We start from the raw sequence: 22,685 nt of genomic DNA on the forward strand, positions 1-22,685 counted from the left end.
CATTGTGGTTGTGTTTTCTCATGCCTTGCTGTCACATGGTGCCTTCTTGCCTCCAGTGTGGCATGTTTTGTGTGTTGTCATGCCAACCCCTATCTGTGCTTCAGCTGCCTACCCATTGTGGGTCTGCACTCCCTCTCTTTGTATATGGTACACTTCTGCCATGTCCCCTACTGACATGCAGTACACTTCACTTTGGTGTGAGCTGTCCCCTGGGTTTGTGTGTGTGTGCCTCCCCTTGACTTCATTTGTGACACTGTGCTTTGTGGTGCAGGTCTTTGGCCAGGGTCAATGTATCGCTCAGGGCATTTCCCTAATGGGTCATGTGTGATTTTCTGGTGCTTTTTGTCAGTCATGGTTGCTCCTATGCAGTTCAGTCCTCTGGTCAAGTTGTTTCCACCTTTGTGTCCCAGACTTGTGCATCTCTTGGGTGTTGTGTTGGATATGTGTGTGTTGTTTGTGTTTTTGCTTCACTTTCTGGGTGTGCTGTTGTCTTTGTGCTGTGCTGTATGGTGTTGTGTGGGTTGCTGTTCTTTCACTGATGTCTGTGTGTGTCTGGTATGCTTGGTGTGCACACACAGCTTGTTGTGCATGCAGTGCTGTGTGGGCATGTTGCCTTGTGATTGCCTGGTGAGCATCCCCTGATGTCCTGCTGTGTTTGCTATGTGATTATTCTGCCTGTGCATCTGTTGTTTGTTTGCTGTGGCTGTATTGTTCTGTGATGGTGCACTTCTTGTGTGAGTTGTGGTATGTTGTCTATGCATTGTTCCTGAGTGATGAGGTTTTGCACTCGTGTTGTGTCTGTGCTCCCATTGCCTTTCCCCAGTTTAGCTGCACAGGGCATGTCTGTTGTTGTGGCTCTGTGTGTGTTTCTGTTGGGTTATGTGTTTATCTCTTGTATTTGTTTCAACATTTGTGGTGGCATCCCTGTGTGTGTTTGTGTGTGTGTGATGTTTGTGGCTGAGCCCAGGGTGTGCGGTTGTTTGTGTGTGTATTGACTGTCAAGTATTACCAGCCTTCAGTGTGTTTGGCACTAGTGTTGTGTGCTGCTGGTGTGAGGGGGTATGTGTGTAGATTCTTACTGGTGTTTGTCAGTCCTGAGGTGTGTAGATGGGCCCTGTGTGTAGTGCTGCTGGTGTACTCCTGTGAAGTAGCTGTATGGATGTGTGGCTGTTCACAGTTTGACTTCAGGGCCTTCCTTTCATCCTTGTGCCTATACGTGGTATGCCTTGCTGTCTCCCTGTGTTGCTGCACTGAGCTGTCTGTGGTTTGAGTTCACTGACTGTGCCAGCCATGTGTGCTTTGATGGTATGAGGGTGTTGTGCTCTGTTCCTTGTATTGCATGTGATGTACACATCCTTGTTGTGTGTCTCTCCATGGCCTTCCATTTGTGTACAGCCCACCTTGGTTTCCATATTTGTTGTGCTCCATTGCTGTTGGCATGTGGGGTGTGTATGTGTGTGTGTGTCAGTCTGTGGTATGTATGTGTGACTGTGCAGGCTGTGTGTCCATTTGGATGTTAATTCCTTGTATGTGCTCATTTGTTGCTTGTCCTCATTTATATTTCCCTGAGTGTGGTGGTGTGGTGGTGTATGTGTTTCCCTGGCCCTGTGCTACTGTGCTGTGTGTTGTGGGTTCCTGTGCAGCCACTCCTGCAGTATGTGTCTCCATGATTGTTTGTTGTGTGGTGCAGGGTGTATATTGACCTAGCTTGTTGTTGTGCATGGGGTGCACAGGAGGGGCACATGGCATGTGCCTTCATGGGGTGTGCTAGTGTGTGGTGGGAGGGGGTGTGACCCTGTGGTCTTTGTGCCCTGGCCATGCCTGGCACTGTCCCTGCCTTCTGCATTGTGCGCATGTATTTGCTTGTGTTCGCCGCTCCGGTGATGTGACCGGGACATTGCTGCATGATGGCAGTAGCTGTGTGTCCAGGATCCAGCGCGGGTGACTTTGTGGCAGGTGGGTGATGTGTGGGTGCCCTTGTGGATGTGTCCCTGTCCCCCCTAGGGTGTCTGATGTGAATTTGGACCCTGTGTCAGCCTGTGTGTTGTGTTTGTGTTGTTGCGTACCTTCGGCGGCGTCCGCGGCGGTCCATGAGTTCCTGGTGATGTAGCAGGTACAGCACTGGAAAGACGTGTAGAGCTGGATCCATGGCGATCGTGTCTGGGACTCTGGTTTTGCGCTCCGCTGTCAGGCTTCTGCCTTCTCTGGTTGGACGGTCCTAATTTGTGGAGCGGTGCGGACGTCATTCCGCATGGCGGTGAGTCTCCATTGGCTTCCACTGCTGCAGTGGAGGGCGCACTTTGATGGCGGTGCGTGTCTCACCCCGGCAGTCGGGAAATGGCCTATGTTGGGCCATACTAATATGGTGGGCGTGAGGACCACTGTTCGCGGGCGGAAAAAGGCATTTTTCCACACCGCCAGCGCCGTGGTGGTGCCACTGCCCAACATCCTAATGGGCCCCTTAATATGGTTAAAGAAAAAGTAAACTACATGTTTTATGTTGTTGTACAATTGTATGTTTAAGTGTTTGTCTGTTTTTCCATTTATATATGTATCATACACCCATAAGTGAAATGAAAGTAGCACGTCTGACTACTTTAGTATTCACCATGGAGAATAAAAGTATAAAGTATTAAATATGACACTTCCAAATATTTTTCAATGTCATCAATAAAACTAAAATGCAAGTGGATTTGTAAGTGCCTGTGTATGTGATTGAGTGGATGTGTGAGGAGTTGTATGTGTGTATGAGTGCTTGCATGAGTGGCTGTATAAGTGTGCAAGTGGGCATCTGGGTATGTAACTGGGTATATAATTGGCTGACTAGATCTGTGAATGATTGTATCAATAGGTCAGTGGGTCTGCGAGTAGGTGTGTGAATAGCTGTGTGGCTCTGTGAGTGGGTGTGTAAATGGTTGAGTGGGTTTGAGAATGAGTGGGTGAGTATCTGTATGGGTATGTGAGTGTTTGTGAGTAGCTGTATGGGTGTGTGAATGGGTGTGTAAGTGACTGTGTGGGTGTGTTAGTGGGTGTATAAGTAGCTCTGGAAATGTGTGAGTTGGTGTATGGGTATCAGTGAATGTGTAAGTGTTTGTGTGGGTTTGTCAGTGGGTGTATGAGTATCTGTATTGGTGTGTAAGTGGGTATATGCATATCTTTATGGATGTGCAAGTGGCTGTTTGAGTGGCCCTGTGGGTGTGTGGGTAGGTGTGTGAGATGCTTTCTGGGTGTGTGAGTGGATCTGTGTGTTTGGCTGTATGGGTATGTTGCTGGGTGTATAAATGGCTCTGTGGGTGTCTGAGTGACTTTGTGGGTATGTGAGTGGTGTGTGAGTACCTGTGTGGGTGTGTTAGTGGGTGTATGAGTATCTGTATTGGTGTGTAAGTGGGTATATGTGTATCTTTATGGATGTGCACATGGCTGATGAGTGGCTCTGTGGGTGTGTGGGTGGGTGTGTGAGAGGCTTTCTGGGCGTTTGAGTGGAACTGTGTGTTTGGCTGTATGGGTATGTTATTGGGTGTATAAATGGCTCTGTGGGTGTCTGAGTGGCTTTGTGGGTATGTGAGTGGTGTGTGAGAACCTGTGTGGGTGTGTTAGTGGGTGTATGAGTACCTGTATTGGTGTGTAAGTGGGTATATGCGTATCTTTATGGATGTGCATGTGGCTGTTTGAGTGGCTATGTGGGTGTGTGAGTGGGTGTGTGAGAGGCTGTCTGGGTGTGTGAGTGGATCTGTGTGTTTGGCTGTATGGGTATGTTGTTAGGTGTATAAATGGCTCTGTGGGTGTGTGAGTGGGTAGGAGTGTGAGTGCCTGTATGGGTGTGTTAATGAGTGTGTAGGTGGCTGTGTGAGTCTATGAGCGGCTGTGTAAGTTGTTGTATGGGGAAAGGACTGTGCGTGTAAGTATCTGTGTGGAAGTGTGAGTAGCTGTGTGTGTGTGTCTGTATGGGTATGTTAGTGTGTGTCTGAGGGCCCGATTCACCGAACTAACTTAAGACAAAATCCTAAACTTACTACCATTTTCGTATTCACAGAAGGCACTTACTTATTTTGGTATTCACAGAAGTTAGGAGTCCTAACTTTAGGACTCCTAAATGCCTTCTGTGAATACCGAAAGTCTTAAAATTGGGATTTTTCTCAGTTTAGGAGTCCTAAAGTTAGGACTCCTAACTTTACTACTACTAAACTGAGAAAAATCCTAATTTTAAGGCATTCGGTATTCACAGAAGGCATTTAGAAGTCCTAAAGTAGGGAGTCAAAAGTTTACTACTACTAAATTGAGTGAAATCATAATTTTAAGATGTTCGGTGTTCACAGAAGGCATATAGGAGTACAAAAGTTAGGAGTACTAACAAACTACTGCTAAACTGAGAAAAATACAAATTTTAAGGCTTTCAGTATTGACAGAAAGCGTTTAGGAGTGCTAAGGATAGGAGTACTAACATTAATACTACAAAATTGAGAAAAATCCTAATTTTAAGACTTTCGGTATTCACAGAAGGCATTTAGGAGTCCTAAAGTTAGGAGTCCTAACTATACTACTACTAAACTGTGAAAAATCCTAATTTTAAGACTTTCGATAATCACAGAAGGCATTTAGGAGTCCTAAAGTTAGGACTCCTAACTTCTGTGAATACCGAAATGAGTAAGTGCCTTCTGTGAATACCAAAATGAGTAAGTGCCTTCTGTGAATACCAAAATGGTAGTAAGTTTAGGATTTTGTCTTAAGTTAGTTCTGTGAATCGGGCCCTTCGTGACTGTGAAGGTATGTGAGAAGTGAATATGTATAGGTGTGTGAGTGTGTGTATGAGTAGCTGTATTGGACTGTCAGTGGATGTCTGACTGTGTAAGCAGGTGTATGTTTTTTAATTGTACACTAGAAGAACTCATTTGTAAACCACATTACTCCAATAGATGGTGCCATTTATCTGTAAAATAAAGAAAATAAAAAAATGTGAATTAGTATTACAATTTATAAAATTATAAATTATGTTTAGAAAGTTTAACAATGCATAACTTTATAATAGCAATAAATCATTACACATTTCCAATGCTCTAATGTTATAATAAACATCAACATTTCTTTCTCCCTTTTTATACTTATACAGCATAAATGATGTACTGTATAAGAAATCATCCTTGAATATAGCAGGAAAAAAACAATGAAGACTGTATAAAATGCCCCCAAAACTAAGAATGTCAATGCAAATAAGCAACACAGCCCAATGCACACACCACCATTTAAACAATCATTTTATCTATACTTTTAGTACTAATACAATCAAACATATGCAGCAAAATTAGAACCTCATCATGATAAGTGCTACCGTAGTACCACTAGATATATAAGGCACACCATCGTAGACAAAGCCTTACAAAGAAATTACCCTTGGAAGGTTGCACAATGTCATAAAATCTGATTTATCTACAATAACTAGACTATTCTACTTTTACAACTGTGAGCGTTATTACAACTTTGGTTCTGAAAACAAAAGATAGAAATTTCGTTGCTTCCAAGGCAACCTTTGTTTGAATTTATGTTTCTTATCGGTGCATTCTGTCTCTCCACTTCTACATTTTAGATAGACAGTTTAATAACCAGATCTAATACTAACTCCTTCAGAAAGTAGTATATGTTTTACCAGAAAAAGATATTTGCTGTGCTGTAAAGTTAGTAATTTTTGTATCTATTTTACTGCCCTCTGCTTTGCATCACTATATATTTAAATTTACATAATTGCCAGTTCTTGCTACATGTAAATTCGACAGAACATCTGTTCAACAATTTGAACATACTTTATTTTGTGTAGTGTTTCTCTTTAATCTCCCAAAAGGTACACGTTTGGAATCTGGTTAAATTAAACAAATAAAATGTTTTGCTTCTATTTGTGTCATTGATGTCTATAAACAATCTTCACATTCATTATTAGGTATCTCCTCTTGTTCTAAAACACCAACATCACCATTAGAAATTCTTGTGCATCCTCTTGAGTATTTTGAGTATACTGTACAGATTCACAACATATGTCTACAATGTCTTGAGTGCCTGACACACAATGGGGTCTATTATGATGGCCGGACTTTCGTTTCGGCAAATGGGACCACCCGCTATGTCCCGCAAATCCAATTAGGATGTGCCCGCCACACTGGCGTGCGCATCCCGCATTTTTAACATTGTGGCGGGCAGTGCTTTCAGCAGCACCCGCCGCAATCTTAAAAAGGCATTTGTGCATTTGCATGCACCGCACGGTGACTGCCACGTTGTGCATGCACATGCAGGGGGGCCCCACATGCAGACTCCGCATGCCTTTCCATGGCAGCAGTGCTGCCAAGGAAAGGCAATTCACCGCCTGCATCTTGATATGGATGGCGGTGTCTTGCAGACACCGCCACCATATCAATTCCCTTTTCCGGCCGGTCTCCTGTTAGACCAGCGGAAAACCGGCAGACAGTTTTTCCGTCTGCCGGGGTCCCTCCCGCTATCCTAATATGGCAGGTGGGAAATGGGAGGCGGGCGGTGAATAATGGCAGGCAGATCGCCACCGCCATACGGGTGGTGGCGATCCGCCCGCCATTATAATAGACCCCTATGTGTTTTAGTTCTGTCAATACACACATGTTGCAACAAAGCACACAGTGCAGAACACAATACCTTCCGTTGTTTCTCTTGAATTGCTGCTACAACAGCTGGTACTGCAAACAATGCATTTACCTCAACATTAGGATAGCAGTTGACACCAGAGGTATTCGACAATTGGTAACCAGCAATATCTCCCTCATTCTCAATGTTTTGTGCCTTACCAATTTACTTATTCTTGTTCATTTCTTCTTTTCCAGTTCCAGCAAGTCATTGTTGAAACATGAGCACTCCTCCAATGTAGGCATTAGGCACACAATATGTTTACCACCTTGTATAATACTGAACATTAGTTCTGCTGCTTTCTTGATTGTTTAAAACAGATTTTTAACAAGATGACTTTCTAGAACACACGTTCTCTCTTTTGAAGGAACATCTACTCCAATATCTTTCAAAATATTAGATGTCAGATGTTTGTCACATATTCCTGATTAATTCTTTGTATTGGGAATTTAACCAAATATTCACATTTCCAATACTTCCCAAAGACTTCCTAGCTGCATTATGCAGCAGTGTTTTGTTTGAACACAAGCTGACCCTTAGCAGGAGTAAGTTGCGCTAGATCTCTAAAAACAATCAAACGTTTTCCTCTAAATAGGATATCATGATCCATTCTCACAACCTCTTGCATTCTCTAATGCAAAAAGGCAAAAGTTAAGTATGACACCATGCTCACCTCATCAATGATTAAAAATGTCAACTTTCTTAACACTTTTGATACTCTCCATGACAAGCTTCACCAGATAACATTTGGTTTTCCACTTTGTTTTCATGTTCCACAGGCATCATCAAAACTTGATGCAAAGTAATACCTTTGATATTGTGTGCAGCTAATTCAGTAGGTGCTATAACCACACATGATAAATTGCACTCTTCAGCCTTTGGTACAAAACTAGCAAGAACGTGTATTAAGAAACTTTTAACAGTTCCAGCTTAACCACTGATGTACAGCAGTATAGGTTTAAATATTGAACATGCAGACTCTTTCTTGTCATGAACCAATCCATGCTCAACTGTAGCTTTCACCTTCATATATATTTGCATTTGCTCATCCTTCAACTGTGCAACTAAATCTGCTAAATCAATTGTTTTCTGTTTTGCTTCCTCCATTGGAAGCTCCACCTCATTCATTGCAATAACAGTCTCATTTCCAATTATTGGCTGTCCAAGCGGGGCCTGTCTTTGAGGAGCTGAACTTTTGCTATTTTGTGAACTCTCCTTAGCCACCTCCGCAGCAATTGTATCTCCCTGTTGAATTTCATCAGTCAACATTTTCAAGTAATTTGCAAATACTGGACACTGAATGCCATATTTTGCAGCACTGAAAGAGTCTTTATAGCAGTCAAACTCTACTAGTAATTCTGTTTCATAACCTCAAGGTTTAAAAAGCTGCAGAACCGGCACATAGAAAAACAAATGCTCAGCAGTCTGGCAACTCAGTTGTCTATAGTTAATTAGACTTTCGTTGCTATGTCGCACCAAACACCCATTGCAACCAACTACTGCAAATTTACCTTCATCTACATTTTTTATTATCTATTCCAACAATCACAGGCCTATAATACAAAAATAAACCAAGTCTCAATAATCAATATTTCTCTAGGAATACATAGTGACAGACAACAGAAAAAAAATCATGGATACTCTAAAAAACACATTTTTATCTTTACAAACTACAAATAACAAGCTGAATATAGTAGCCTATAATCAATCTCTTTATTGTTAAAATTGGTTTATATGGGTTGAATTACCCCCCCTTTCTGCTACTATCGCTAAAACCTTTTAGCCTTCTCCCCAAATGTGTGTAAATCTTTGGGTTGCCCCTACTCTACGGGAATACATTTCTTCCCTTTCTTTAGTTTGTTTCATTTTTGCTAACCTTTGAGGAAAGCTAGGTGGCTCTGGTAATCTCCAATTTAGTAAGATCAAGGATTTGGCTACCAAAGAGGTGATAAAAACAAGCTGCTTTTTCAGACCAGTAAGTTTAGGTTGGAATCCCGAAGGAAATAACAAAGGGATGGGAAATCTAGGTTTTGCTTGAGTTGCCTGTTGATCCACTGGAAGATCTTTGTCCATGTTAGAAATGGGATTTCTGGTTGGCTAAGTCTTGCGCCAAAGCCAGGCAGAAACCACCACTCTAGTCAGGGCAAGGGAGTTACACGCCAAAGATAACACCTGCTCACCCCCTTGGTAGCTTGGCACGAGCAGTCAGGCTTATCCCGGTGGCCATGTGTAAAGCATTTGCGTACGCACACAGCAACAACATCCCAGGCACACTAGAAAAGGAACTCCACACAAGGTTATATCAAAAATAACCTTTGTATTCTCAAAACAAATTAGAATAGTAAACACATAATATACAAGGTGCCACCAGGCACTAGGTCATATCTACAAGGGAATTACTTACACATGACAGGGCCTCTTGGACCACTGTCACAACCATCACAAAGCGAACTTAGTAAAAGTAAAACAGATCATAAACGTACAACCAGTAACCACTGGTAATCCCTGTACTTAGCATCAGCCTGTAACATAAACTAGATTATGCACAGTATCACATTTAGGCGTGAAATACATTCTGCGCCAACCTCACCAGCATAAACACATTATGCAATCATCTCACAAGTCTAAAGACATTAGACCCTAACCTCCTAAGTATAACTCACATTAGGGGCATACATCACACAGTGAAACATAATCTCACTAGCATAAACCATAATGTGCAAAACAACCTCATAATCATAAAACACAGTTAGAGGTATAACACAGGGTGCGTACTACATACATTACATTTCTTAGCACCACATCACATTAGGGCCTGGCGCTCTACAATCCCAACAGCCCCCCTGGCCAACTGGCCATCTCAGAAAAGGGGCTCAAATGCCCTATGTTCTGAAAGTCAGGGCTGCTGCCTATGCAGCAAGAGTCAAGGGTGCGCACCTGCGCAAACCTAAACGTTGCACTTTGCACTAAGTGCTGCGCAGCTGTGTTAGACAAGGGGGCAAAGGATTGCATCTCACTCCTAACTTCAGCATGTCCCCCCTAAAACAAAGAAAGACCTAAACGGTGCAGCTGCCGACTACTTGCTGGGCAGCTGGACATATAGAAAAAAATGAGGCTTGGGCTCTCAAGGGCCCTTTAAACAAATTACGTGGGAGCCACACGGGCTCTGAAAATAATGGCGCCAAACGTTGGCACCACACGGGGCTCTGTACACAATATGCAAAATGGTGGAGCCACACAGGCTCTGGGACAAACATGGCCCATGTCGTAGGAGCCACTTAGGCTCTATGAATAAAACAACATGCCATTCCGGTTGGAGCGACCCGCTGCAAGACGGGGCTGCTCAGAATGCGAAAAGGACACTCTGCCTCCATCAGGCACCATCAATAGCCCACACGGAGCCCCCCAGGCCTTCTTCACTCGACGAGCTGCTCTCTTCTGGCGGGGGGCCTTCCTTGCGGCGGCAGCACTTCTCTTGCGGGGCTTCCCTGGACTCCTGGGAGCCCTGCGCTGCCTGCACTCTTCACCTGCGCCCCCTCCTGGGACCCGGGGCTTTTCTCCACTCCGGCCGCCACCGCGGGCTTTCCCTTCAGCATGGGAGCCCCGCGTTCATACGGCACGCTGGTTTCTCTTCCTGCCGGAGCAGGCCCCGCCCACATCCCGGGCAAGGGCGCCTGACTTCCGGTGTTGCCGAACAGGGCCGCGGCAGTGATTGCTTTTCGGTGGCAAGAGGAGTAGGCTCCCTCGAGAGTTAAAATAAAGTTAGAAGTGGGGTGGGCACCCGCCATACATATAAAAATAAACAGGGTGGGCACCCACAAAGTTCACAAGGAGGGGGGAATCCCTAGGCTGGGGGATCCCTACTTAGCAGCGGCGCACAGTCCAGCGCTGCAGGGAGAAAGTAAAGCACTCCCTAGAGAGGAAAATAAAGCGCTCACCAGGTGCTAGGGTTAAGTCCTTGAAGTCCTTGGGGAAAAAGAAATGGAGCACCAAGCTCCCAGCAAAGAAGTCTTCAGGGCAAAAAGGGGCAGGCAGGGCCCAGGGAGGCCAGCCCTCCCCTGGGACCCCAGCCGCAGCATGCCCTGCAGGATCTGCACCCAAGTACAGGACATTTACATGGAGTCACAGCCCCTTCTTTTATACACCATTTTCCTTTCCTTTGTTCTAACAGTGTAGGGCATGGGAGAACCAGATACAACTGGTTCAGGGGAGCTTTGGAGCACTTTGTTTTGCTCGGCTCCTCTCTCCCTTTCACAGGACAGGCCAGGGACATCAGACGCACCACAGGGTGTGGAGCCAGCATTATGGAGATAAGGCACAGCCCTATTCAGGTCCCAGGTGCAACTCCTCCCTCCCATCTACATGCAGATCTCCCTATTTACCACTGGGCAGACCCATCCTGGCTCCTAGAGCCACCCACATCATCCAGCAGCTGTCAATCACAAGCAATACATGCAATTCACATCAGGCAGGCAGACACACAGTACACAGAAATGCCAACTTCTAAAAGTGGCACTTCTCCACCAGTCACCATAAATCTGCGCACACCATTGCGCAGCATTTATTCTCACGAGTTCACACATACTAAACTCGCCCCTGCACTCCTCTCATATCAGGAATTACCATGGACACACATATCCCCCATGCATTCCTATCGGAGGGCAGGCCAATCTCACCACACATACACAGAGAGCGCACTCACTTTACACTGGACCACAGTGCTAAAGTGCGCAGAGGCCTAGAATCACCAACACTAGGTTACAGAAACAGGCTAGGAGAACGCAAAAAGTTTCGGGGTGAACCTGCCAAAAGAGCCAAGTCCAACAATCCAGTAATCTGATAATTTAGGACAGGAAAAGCACATGTGAAACCAATCACTTTTTAGGTGGTCGCATCGAAAACAGCATGGCCTGATGACATATCTGGGAAAGTTTTGTGGAGTTTCTCAGGGGTATATTATAGCTGCTATTAAGAGAAGAGCTGCATGTGTTTAAAGTTGGCTCCATGCATGGCTTTATTAGACCATCTATTGTAGTCCTTCCATATTTTTACATCTAACGACACCCTGTGGATTCATGTATTTTTACAAGAGCACTTGGTACTATTTGTTCGTAGAACTGGCTCTACAAAATGGGATACCAATTCCCTATTCCTAACATTTCCTTAATATATAGTGCATGGGTAATAGCTTCGGGAAGTGTGCCATCATGAAGCCCTACAATTTTTACTAGACTTGAGATCTGGAGATATGAGAAAACTAACCCCGAGACTTCTTCTGATCAATGTCCTATAACCTGTTTTGAAGACTTCATCTCGTCCTGCATTATTTGATAAACTCCTAGCATTTCCCAAATTTTTAATGTCTGCGGAACCACCAGCAATCCTAGCTGTTTGCAGTGTTTTAATTTGGTTTCTAACTGGATTGATGTCAATCAAAATTCTTTCTTTGACTGAGTCTGTCTAGAATCATGCGCAGAGTCTTATATCTATAGCTCTTGGGTAGCCTGGGGATTTTAATAAAGGATTTTAGATGTATATTTTTTCTAGTACCATTTTCTGAAGCTAGAATTTAAACCCATGATCGTGTGATGCAGTTGCATGTCCACACCAATCGAGGAAGGCGGCTTGAAAGTTTTTCTGGATATGGGGGAGCCCTAAACCGCCTTCTTCCATTCTCAGCTAAAACATTTTTAATTGAGTATGTGGTTTCTTCTCTGACCCAGAGTAACTTTCGTAGCATTTGATCTATTTCTAGAAAATAGTTTTGCGGGATTTTGATGAGTACTTTTGAAAAGATAAAGATAAATAGCTGAAGTACCATCATTTTTATCAGAGGAATTCTTCCAATTATAGAAAGAGGTATGTTTTGCCAGTTATTTAGAATGTTTCCTAAGGGTAGTAATATAATTAAGTGAAAAAAGTTTCGAACAATTGTGTGAAACCCAGATACCTAAATATCGAATGGGATTATCCTCTGCCACTTGTTCATGACAATTAAATAATAACATTTTAGATTTATTATCATTGATTTTATATCCCCCTCAGATAAGAGAAAGTTCTAATTGTATCAAAATTTTGTTTAATATTTGCAGAGTCGGCTACTAAATAAAGAATTAGATCATCTGTGAATAACTTCAGTTTGGGCACTCCCGTTACTCGTGGTTTGATTAAGGGGTTTTGTTGAATCAAGGAGGCTAATGGTTCAATATACAGAGCAAACAGAACAGGAGACATTGGACAAACCTGTCGAGTGCCTCTCTGGATCTTGTCTGTGCCCGCAGCTTGTGTGTTAATTATCATTTTTGCCTCTGCTTTCTCATATACATTACGTCGCATATTGACTAAGCTTACAGGAAATCCAAACTTCTTTAAAATGCGAACAAGATATTCCAATTCACCAGGTCAAAGGCTTTTTCTGCATCAATCATAATGATTGCTGCTACGGTATCACTGTTTGCAAAAAAGTCAATTGCCTGAATAAATAGTTTTTTATTATTAGTAAGAAATCTCTCAGGTAAAAAACACATTGGTCTATTAAAGAGATAATCCTTGCCATTATTTTAGTAAAAAGTTTGTAAGATTATTTATTAGACTACTGGGTCGGTATGATCCAGGATTATCAGGTGGTTTACCCATTTTTAAAAAGCTGACAATAACTTCTTCCAAAAATGTTTTTGGGATCTGCATCCTTCCAAAATTGCATTAAATAAAGGCAGTAATAGGCTACTTTGCTGTGGCATAACATTTTTGTAGACTTCAATAGGTATTCCATCACTGCCACAGACTTTACCACCTGGTGCATTTTTTATTGCAGCCTTGATCTCCGGCTCGGAAATTGGTTCAATAACCTGAAGATAACACCATTTTATTGAGGAATTTATCTATTTCTTCAAGCGATGTTTTCGGGGGGCCAAATATAGTTTTACATAATGTGATAAAAAAAGCCTTGTTAATTTCATCTCTCTTGACTGACTGCAGAGGGCGCTACTGCTACTGCGCTTCAGAAGCCGAACGAACGGCAGCGGCGAGCTGAGCTGATCGGAGCAGAGGCGAGGAGCCAGGGCAAGGCAGGGGGGAAAGGAGAAGGAGGAAACACCTCGTCCATCCCTCCCTTGCGTCCAAGTCTTGCCCCCAGGCCCCCGTAGGGCTGCCGCATCCAGCGCTGTGCCCGGCTTTGATTCACGGCGTCAGGCGTCAGGGGACTCAGCAGGAGCTGTGGGCGCTGTAGCTTCAACGACCATCGCATTGCAGGCAGGTGAGTCCGTTGAGATCCCTGCCTGCAGCTGACGCCCCGCTCTTGCCTTTCGCCTCCCGCCGAATTGTTAACTGAGTCTAACACTCGGAATCCGTCTTAGGCGTCCGACTCCCACAGCACCTCCCGTAGTGCCTCGGGTGCGGCGTGGAGAGAGACGGCACATTAGAGAGCAGAGAGCGGCCACCCACCTCGTCCGTCAACCAGCACCTTGCTTCCACCCCTCCCTCCACAAAAGCCCTCCACAAAAACCCCTGACTTACTGCTGCTGCTCGCTTCCTCAGCTCCCACCGGACCAGTGAGCTGAGGGGGGGGGGTTGGACATAGTGCCTTCGAGAGCGCCGAGCAGGAGGAGAAGGGGAAGGGGAAGGGTGGAAGGGTGGTCAAGCAGTAGCTAATAGCAACCAACAGCCAACAGCCAAACAGCAGCCACACAAGAAAAACAAACCACCCACAGCACTTTTGCAATCAGCAAAAAAATAAATAAATAACAACAAAAAATTCAACAAAACCTAACAACTAACAACTAACGACTAAGGCACAACCAACCAAGGAAGGAAATTGGAGCACAACTCAAGCAAAACCATTACTACTACTTCAACTTCAGCCTCAGCTGCAGCTTTACTCTCAGCTTTATCTTCAGCACAAAAAAAAAAAAAAATTAAACACCTCACAACTCAAGCACTCATCGACCAAATAAAACCCTCCTGGTTAGAAAGTAACAGAAAGTAACAGCAACACAACCAACAAACCAACAAACAATAAAAGCCAGACAAAGGAATCTTTGTCAAGACACTAAATTTCCGCCAATCCACCAATAATCCTCTACATCAAAGGAACATAGGAATCCTGAGCCAGTTGGTGGTACACATAGAAGCCCCCAAAAAAACCCTTAAAAGACCCCCAGGAATTTGCGCAAAATTAAGCACGCCATGAGGTCAGGTAAAATTAGGAAATCAATCGAAAACGATAATGTACCCGCCAAACGACGCAGGGCCAACAAGCGGAAACTCAACACCGACACAGACACAGTTACTGTGCTGATAGAACAAGAAGATGCCGTGTTATTAGATCTAACGCCAGAAATTACAGAAAGAACAGCCTTTAACAACAGCAAAACGGAAAGAAAGAGCGCTCAACCCAAAATTTACTCCTTTTTCTCATTTCTGAAAGAGCCCGGCTCTTACCTAAGCTCCACAAACAGCATTCTGAGGGGACTGCCCTCGCCAATGGAACCACAAGGGGGCACGCAAAGCAACCACTGTGAAGGTACCGAAGAGAAGTATAGCACCAAAACGTGGGTTTCTCACACACCCAAGGATAGCAGCGCACAATCTGAAAACCCAAATAATCACTACAATAGTGGGGACAACACCACAATCACTGACGCCACCAACAAAAGGGGTTTCCCCCTGGAGCCAAACATTGTAATCCAGGTGACCGCACAGCTCCAAGACCCAGCAACAGGGGAAGCGAACAGCTGCGACAAGCTAAACTTCGTAAGAAAAACAGATCCACTAGGATCCACCGAGCTGAAAACTCTAACCGAGCCACACCCAGATCCCCCTAACAAGACTGAGACAAAAAACAAAGCAGAACCCAACACAGGGGGTAGCAGTAGTATCTTGAGGTCTGCACAGGCCACACTTTGGGATCAGCACTAGAATCCGGGGATTCAGTCAGGCAGAGATCATACCGACTTGGGGTGGGACAGAGTGACAGAATCAAAGCCGGAAGGTGAGGAAACTGAAGCAACCGAGGACATGGAAAAAATCTTAACCCCTTTCCCAGCCCACACGGGGCGGGCAAGCAAGCCAGAGAAAACACAGGTAAGGGAGCTAATAGAAGCAACCGATCCTTCGGAAAAAAACAGAAGTATTGACACAAGCCTGGCCCTTATCCAACCTGTATCCTCCAACATGGAAGAGCATGTTCAGCTAACAACAGATGAATGGGAGAGGCTGGTAGCATCATACTTACCACCTGCTATACAGCTTGACGCCAGTACTCCAGAGAGAAAGCAAGATCCCAAGAAGACTCCATCAACTGATGACTCCGAGAAGACTCCGTCAACTGATAACCTCCCAAAAAGCACAGATGCACTATGGTCATCTTTCCTAAACACGCTCCAACTATCCATAAAGGCCATGCAGTACCATTCGGAAAAAATGGACTTCCAACTATCCCTCCTGAACTTCCTGGCCATCCACGTAGCCAAAATTGATAACAAGCTGGCAGACATGAACTGCATGATAAAGAGAGTGCAAGCGGAAACAACAATAGAGCAGCCGAGCTGCGTAGGCTACACAATAGTAGACAAACTTACTACCTTACCTCAACTCCTGGGAGACATCCTAGCAGACCTAAAACAAAAAACGGAAAATACAACTCACAGCAACCCAGGAATTGGGAAAGAGGGTCAAATTCAACAATTTATACTCCCCAGAGAACACTTAGCTACCACAAAAACACAGAACTCATCAACTACACCAAATAGCCAAAAAGGACAACACGAGCCAAACAGCCCAACCAGCCTAGAAGTTAATAAACCGACCAATGACACCTATGCGGAGACCCTAGGGAAATCCTTAAGGCAGCCTCTTGCCAATCAAAGGAGCGAAGCCCTGCAACAAACAAATACACAACTTGAACACACGCAAGGGCATGAATCTGACACAGCGACAACTGCCCTCAATGACGCTACAGGAAAGGCAAGCAAGGAAGAATCCAAGGTAGCAAACAAAAGACTACGAAAACAAAAAAGGAAAGGAAGAAATAAGACTGCTAACATGCAAACTTTTTTCCACAGGGCAACCACTATCCCAGAAGCTGCAGCAGCAGAAGCACCAGAAGAAGAAGCAGCAGAAGACACAGTAAATCCGCCCACAACTATAACAACCCCACCGGCCAGGAAGGTGGAAGAGCCACCACAAATTAAAAACCCCACCCTCACAACCTCAAGGGAGGGACCAACGGCAGATAGAAATAAAGGCCCCCCCCCAAAAAGAAGACTCCAGAGCCAAGGCCAACATGACAAACTGGGAAGGGCAGGGGGGGGACCTAAAACCTCTCATAAGACACAATATCCCACATAGGGATAAGGGCATAAAAGATGACAATCAACGGGAGACCATCCAGGCGGAAACCGATAGCAGCATAATACTGTTCATTCCAGACTATAACTCAAGAGGGAGCGGGGACATCCTCAATCGAGGTAACATCTTACTCCTACTATCAACTATTAGCAGTCTGACTGACATCAGCACTAAAGACCTAGCGGCAGTGGAATTTATCCACAGTTACCACTTGTCAAATTTGGAGGTCACAAAAACAACATGGTTAAGGAATGAAACCGCGAAGAGAATTATGGAATTTGAATCAATTTTTCTATCTTGGGGGATACGCTTAAAAAGAATGGAAAAAAACGGTTACCCGGAACCACTATGCCAGGCACATAAAGAGAGACAAGTCCACGAGCCAACAAGCAAGCTACTATCAGAAAAAACTGAAAGCGTCCTAAAGGGGGCCAGAAGCCACTCAGTGTCCAGGATGACCCATCAATCAAACAGGCAAGAGCAATGCCTAATTGACCAAACCGACTGGTACTGGATAGCGAGGACAATAAACACAAGGGCCGAAAAGTCTTGACAAAATACTCAACAAAATCCAGCCATACAGCAACAACTAAGAACATGCTCTTGGAATATTAACGGCTTAGGAAATAAAAGAGACGACCTTCAGCTATTTTCCTACCTTCAAACATTTGACATAATAGCCCTACAGGAGACCTGGCTAGAACAACCACATCACATTCAAGGCTTCAACACATATCACCTCCCAGCGACTAGAATCACTAAATACGGCCATCCAAAGGGCGGTCTAACAATATATACTGCTATAAAGACCTTCAATGAATCTAAGTACATAAACGCGAAACAGACAGGTAACAACTGCACCCTCACAATAGAACTAGAAGTGAGGGGAAAAGATTCAAAACAAAATCTAAGGCTGATGAATGTATACCTACATCCCCGGAAAAGAAAACAGGAATGAACCTCCTGGTAGAAGAGATCTCAAAAACACTGACAGAGACAGCGAACACGAGCCTCATAGTAACAGGGGACTTCAATATGTTTTTGGGAGGGCCTCAAACAAGGGATACATCGCTAGAAGAACTGTTCCTTGCATGGGATATCCCACAACAAGCAATAAACAAATGGGGTAACCAAAACCGGTTGTCAATCTCAAGCACTAAGGATCTAGAACACCTTAATCTGGCAGCATTAAATGGCCGCTTCGCAAACAACAGCCCCCCGTCAGCTACTTTTCGCAACTCAACAGTCAGCTCCTCCATAGATTTCACATTTGTATCCCTGCATCTCTTCGCGAAAATCACGGACTTCCGAATTGGCACAATGTCAGCTAGCGACCACCAGCTCCAAGAATTTGGCCTTAACCTCCAGGGGGTGGTGCAAGCCAGACCGGCGATAAACCTGGGTTGTTCACTGCTGGTGGCACAGAAAAGAATCAAATGCAACATGTCAAACCTGGAAGGCCTTACAACTGATGCAAAAAGCCGGTGGGAAAAGTGCATCACAAACAACTCTGAGTACCTAAACGCCTGGGAACACTTCACGAGGAGCCTGGGACAGGCCCACACAAGGAAACCTAAGACTCGTTGTCAAAGCTACAAAAGTCAAGGAAAGAGAACTGATTCAACTGGCAATTGCGTCAAGGCTTCAAACAAAAACATCAAGATAAAGCACCTGAAAAGTAATATCAACAAACTGCTGCGTAAACTACACCGTGACGGACCGGACCCTACAATTCAATCGGAGATGCAAAACTTAAAACAGGAAAAAAAGAGAATAATCTGGCAGGACAAAAGGGAAGTAGAGGATGAACTGTGGGTAAGACTTCTACACGACGCTAAAGGAACCAACACAAGCGGAAGATTCTGGAAAACAATTAACTCACTCCAGAACTCTAGGCCTCCGACCATTGACTCTTATGTATCCGAGGAAGCCTGGGCCAACCATCTTCAGGCACACTTCAACATAGTGCCACAGCCCACAACTACTAGTCGACCGGACAACGCCAAAAAAGGTCCAACACGGACGTTACAATTGGGCAGTAACGCATTTGACCCTACGGAAAAACAAATAATAAGCAGGATCGCGATGGGGAAAGCGGAGGGGGCGCCAGGCCCTAATGGGATTCCCCCAATACCGTATAAACAAAACCCGGATTACTGGGCAGCAGCCCTAGCGCCACTCTTCAAACAGATAACAGACACTGCAACAATCCCAGCGTCATGGAAAGGCTCTATTATAGCACCAATACACAAGAAGGGCAACGTAAAGGACCCAAAAAACTACAGACTAATAGCCCTAATCGACAACGAAGCCAAATATTACGCTCGTCTCCTATTAGAGGAGCTTCTGGACTGGACAGAAGAAAATGCAGTAATTCCCATTACCCAGACAAGATTCCGCAAACAAATGGGCACAACATCAAACATGCTAGCTCTCTCGCTCCTCATTGACGCCACAAAGGCAGCTAATCTCCCCGTGTATGTATGCTTCATTGACTTCACCTCAGCGTTTGACACCGTCAACAGAAACTTACTATGGTCAAAATTGGAAAAAAGGAACATCCCATCAGGCCTTCTCACTCAGCTGATTCTACTTCACACAGACACATGAGTCCAAGTCAAGCTAGGGCCAGGAGACCTCCTTTCAAGAAAAATACCGACCACGAAAGGCTTAAAACAAGGCTGCGTCCTAGCTCCAACACTTTTCAACATCTTTATGTCCAACCTGGCACAGCTGCTTGATGAAACTAACTCTCACGCCCCTACCCTAGGCGGCATTACTATTTCCAACCTAATGTATGCTGATGACATTGTCCTAATAAGCAGAACACCGATAGGGCTACAACATCTGATCAGCACCACGTTTAAGTACTCAACAGACAATAACCTTACCGTCAACCTCTCAAAAACCAAAACAATGAGGATCAACGCAAAACGATCACTAGCAGGATTTCACTGGCACATGGGAGGGACTACATTGGAAACAGTAGAGGAGTACAGGTACCTGGGGGTAATTCTTGATAGAAAGGGCTCATTCAACCAGCAAAAGGAAGCAATAAAACGGAGGGGCACCAGCGTAGGGATTGCACTAAGGAACCTCAAAACAAAAGCAGTCGGCCGAAGCTTTACACCCCTGCTTCAAGTGCTACAGGCAAAACTAACATCGGCCCTGACCTACGGAAGCGAATGCCTCAGAGGAAGGGACGCCCAGCAACTGAACAGCACAATAGCGAAGGCCATGAGAATAATCTTCAGTCTGCCCAACTACACCTCCCAGGCACAAATTAGGCTGGAATTTGGCCTGAGAAATCAAACTCTAGAGCGAATGGGCGCCTATGCCAAAAGATGGCACAAGATACAAAGAGGGGAAACTACAAGCCTAAATCACCACCTATGGAAAGAGATGGAAAGCAAGAGCAAGAGCGCGGCTGCGCTACATCTCAACCACTCTTTAAATTCCCTGAGCCTACAAGAAGCCTGGATGAGCAGTGGATCTCACAACACCTTTACACAATCAGTTAATAAATCAGTTAGATCCATGTCGTTAATCGAGGACAAAGCAAGCCTAGCAACCCGGGCCCATGGCTGGACAGTTATCCAAAGCTATACAACCAGCCTCTGCCAAAGCTACTTAGGAGTCGGGTTCACTAGGCGCACAAAGGAGAAGTTCCTACGTCTACGGCTGGGCCAACTTCCAGTACAAAACCATCTCCCCCCTTGGACAAGGCCCAAAGAAACAATCAACTGCCGAGTTTGTGGGAACTCAAAGGAAGACATCCTGCATCTACTATGCACCTGTAAATGTCTGGACGCAGAGCGCAGATCCCTTTTAAAAAGCACTTCAACAGGCTGGGCATAAGAACATGCCAGCGGCAGTAAAGGCTTGCTTGGACGGAACAAACATTCAATTAGCAAGCCACGTCGTCAAATTCTTGGAGAAAGCAGGAAAGAAACAAGAATGACAGAGGGCCAAAATAGGCCGACGCCAACTAACGAAGTGAAATCCAAAATTGATAAGGAATCATCTCACTTGATACGGGTAATGGCCTGACACCCGAATGGCAAAATAGGACACAATAACACTGCAGGGGACTGTTATGATCCAACAGACCCAGCAACAAATACCATAGCTCGGCCTAACACCCAGGCGCAAAACAACAGACAGTCCTTCTTTTAAATTCTATGCTCAGTCCGAAATAAGCATACATTTCTGTACCCATTATAATTAATATTTTTTTATTACCCAAAGCTAATCTCGTTTTATATATATATATTTGTTATTTTCTTTTTTTAAACATCAATTGTATTTAACTTTTGGTTTTTATATGCTAACAATTGCAATGGTTTTAATTAACTGAGCAATAAAGACTTCTATTCTATTCATATCTCTTGTAGATGTTGAGAGACCAAGCTAATTATTTGCCTGCTTGCTCACTTTCTTCACACCACTCTTGTAGACACGTATTTCTGTTTATTATTGCCTGATGCTCATAAACATTTCTAATATTCTGCCTGGCTTTCTTTAAGTTAGATGCTGTTATTTCCAAATGAAGTATGGTACAGGATTGGCTTGCCTGATCAAGGTCTCGCTGTAACTGCCTAGCCTGTTCTTTTTTTCCCTTGATAATAAATGCCTTAGGGTAAATTGCTTCTCCTCTAATAAAAGCCTTGCATGAATCCCATACCTGAAAGTGTGGGGCGGATCCCATATTTGTATAGGCAAATTCCGTAAGTAGCTTTTTTAGTCCAGCCCTCTTCAGTTAACAAGGTTTTATCAAGCATCCCCCTCGGTCGATCCCTATGACTGGCATGCATTTCAATCTCTAATACCAGGACTGAGTCATCCGAAAATGGATTAGAGATAATCTAGGATTTCTCTATTGTGCATTGGTGGGAAACAAAAAATATATCTATTCTAGATGCTGAGTTATGCCTTTTTGAAAAGCAAGTAAATTCTTTCCTAATGGGATGCTGGACCTTCCATGAATCCATTAATGCAAAATCTTTGCTCATGCTGTTCAAGTGTCCAGAAGTTAGTGGTTTATTTTGTGACTTATTAAGACGAGAAGAATCCATCCACAAATTTTGAATAAATTAAAATCCCCTCCTGTAAGTATATCTCCATGTAATGGAGTTAATAAGTCGACCATATTTTCCAATGTTAAGGTCTCATCATTTATTGGGCCATAATAGCTCACTAAGTGGAAGATATGTTCCCCAATTTTCATCACCCGTCTTGCCAAAGGGTCACTCATAACCTGAAGGGTTTCCCCTTAATAATAACATGTGAATAATATTGCAATCCTCCTAACAGCTGCGTCGGCTTAGGCCAAAAAAGCAGTTTTTATGAATTTTGGCCATTTAGGTGGAGGTATACATTTTTTTAAATGAGTCTCCTGCAATAATATCACTAATGGGAAATTAGCCATTGAAGTGTGACTCTCAATTAAATTTGATTATTACCCCCATTTATATTACATGAGACTATTCGAAGTAACTGTTGTTCAGCCATTAAAACAGGCTATCTCTTTCAAACCTCTGGCAGCTCTCTTTAAGTGTCTTCTTCTACCATCTGAATTAGTTCAGATCCTGCAATTTTTTGGGAAGATTCTCCTAACTAGGTCTGTGATTACCTTTTCCTTTTTTTTCCCCCCACCCTGAAGTGATCCCATCTCCTCCCCTTCCCTTTAATCTGGCCCC

This window comes from Triturus cristatus, chromosome 5_1, assembly GCF_964204655.1.
Source record: "Triturus cristatus chromosome 5_1, aTriCri1.1, whole genome shotgun sequence".
NCBI lineage: Eukaryota > Metazoa > Chordata > Amphibia > Caudata > Salamandridae > Triturus > Triturus cristatus.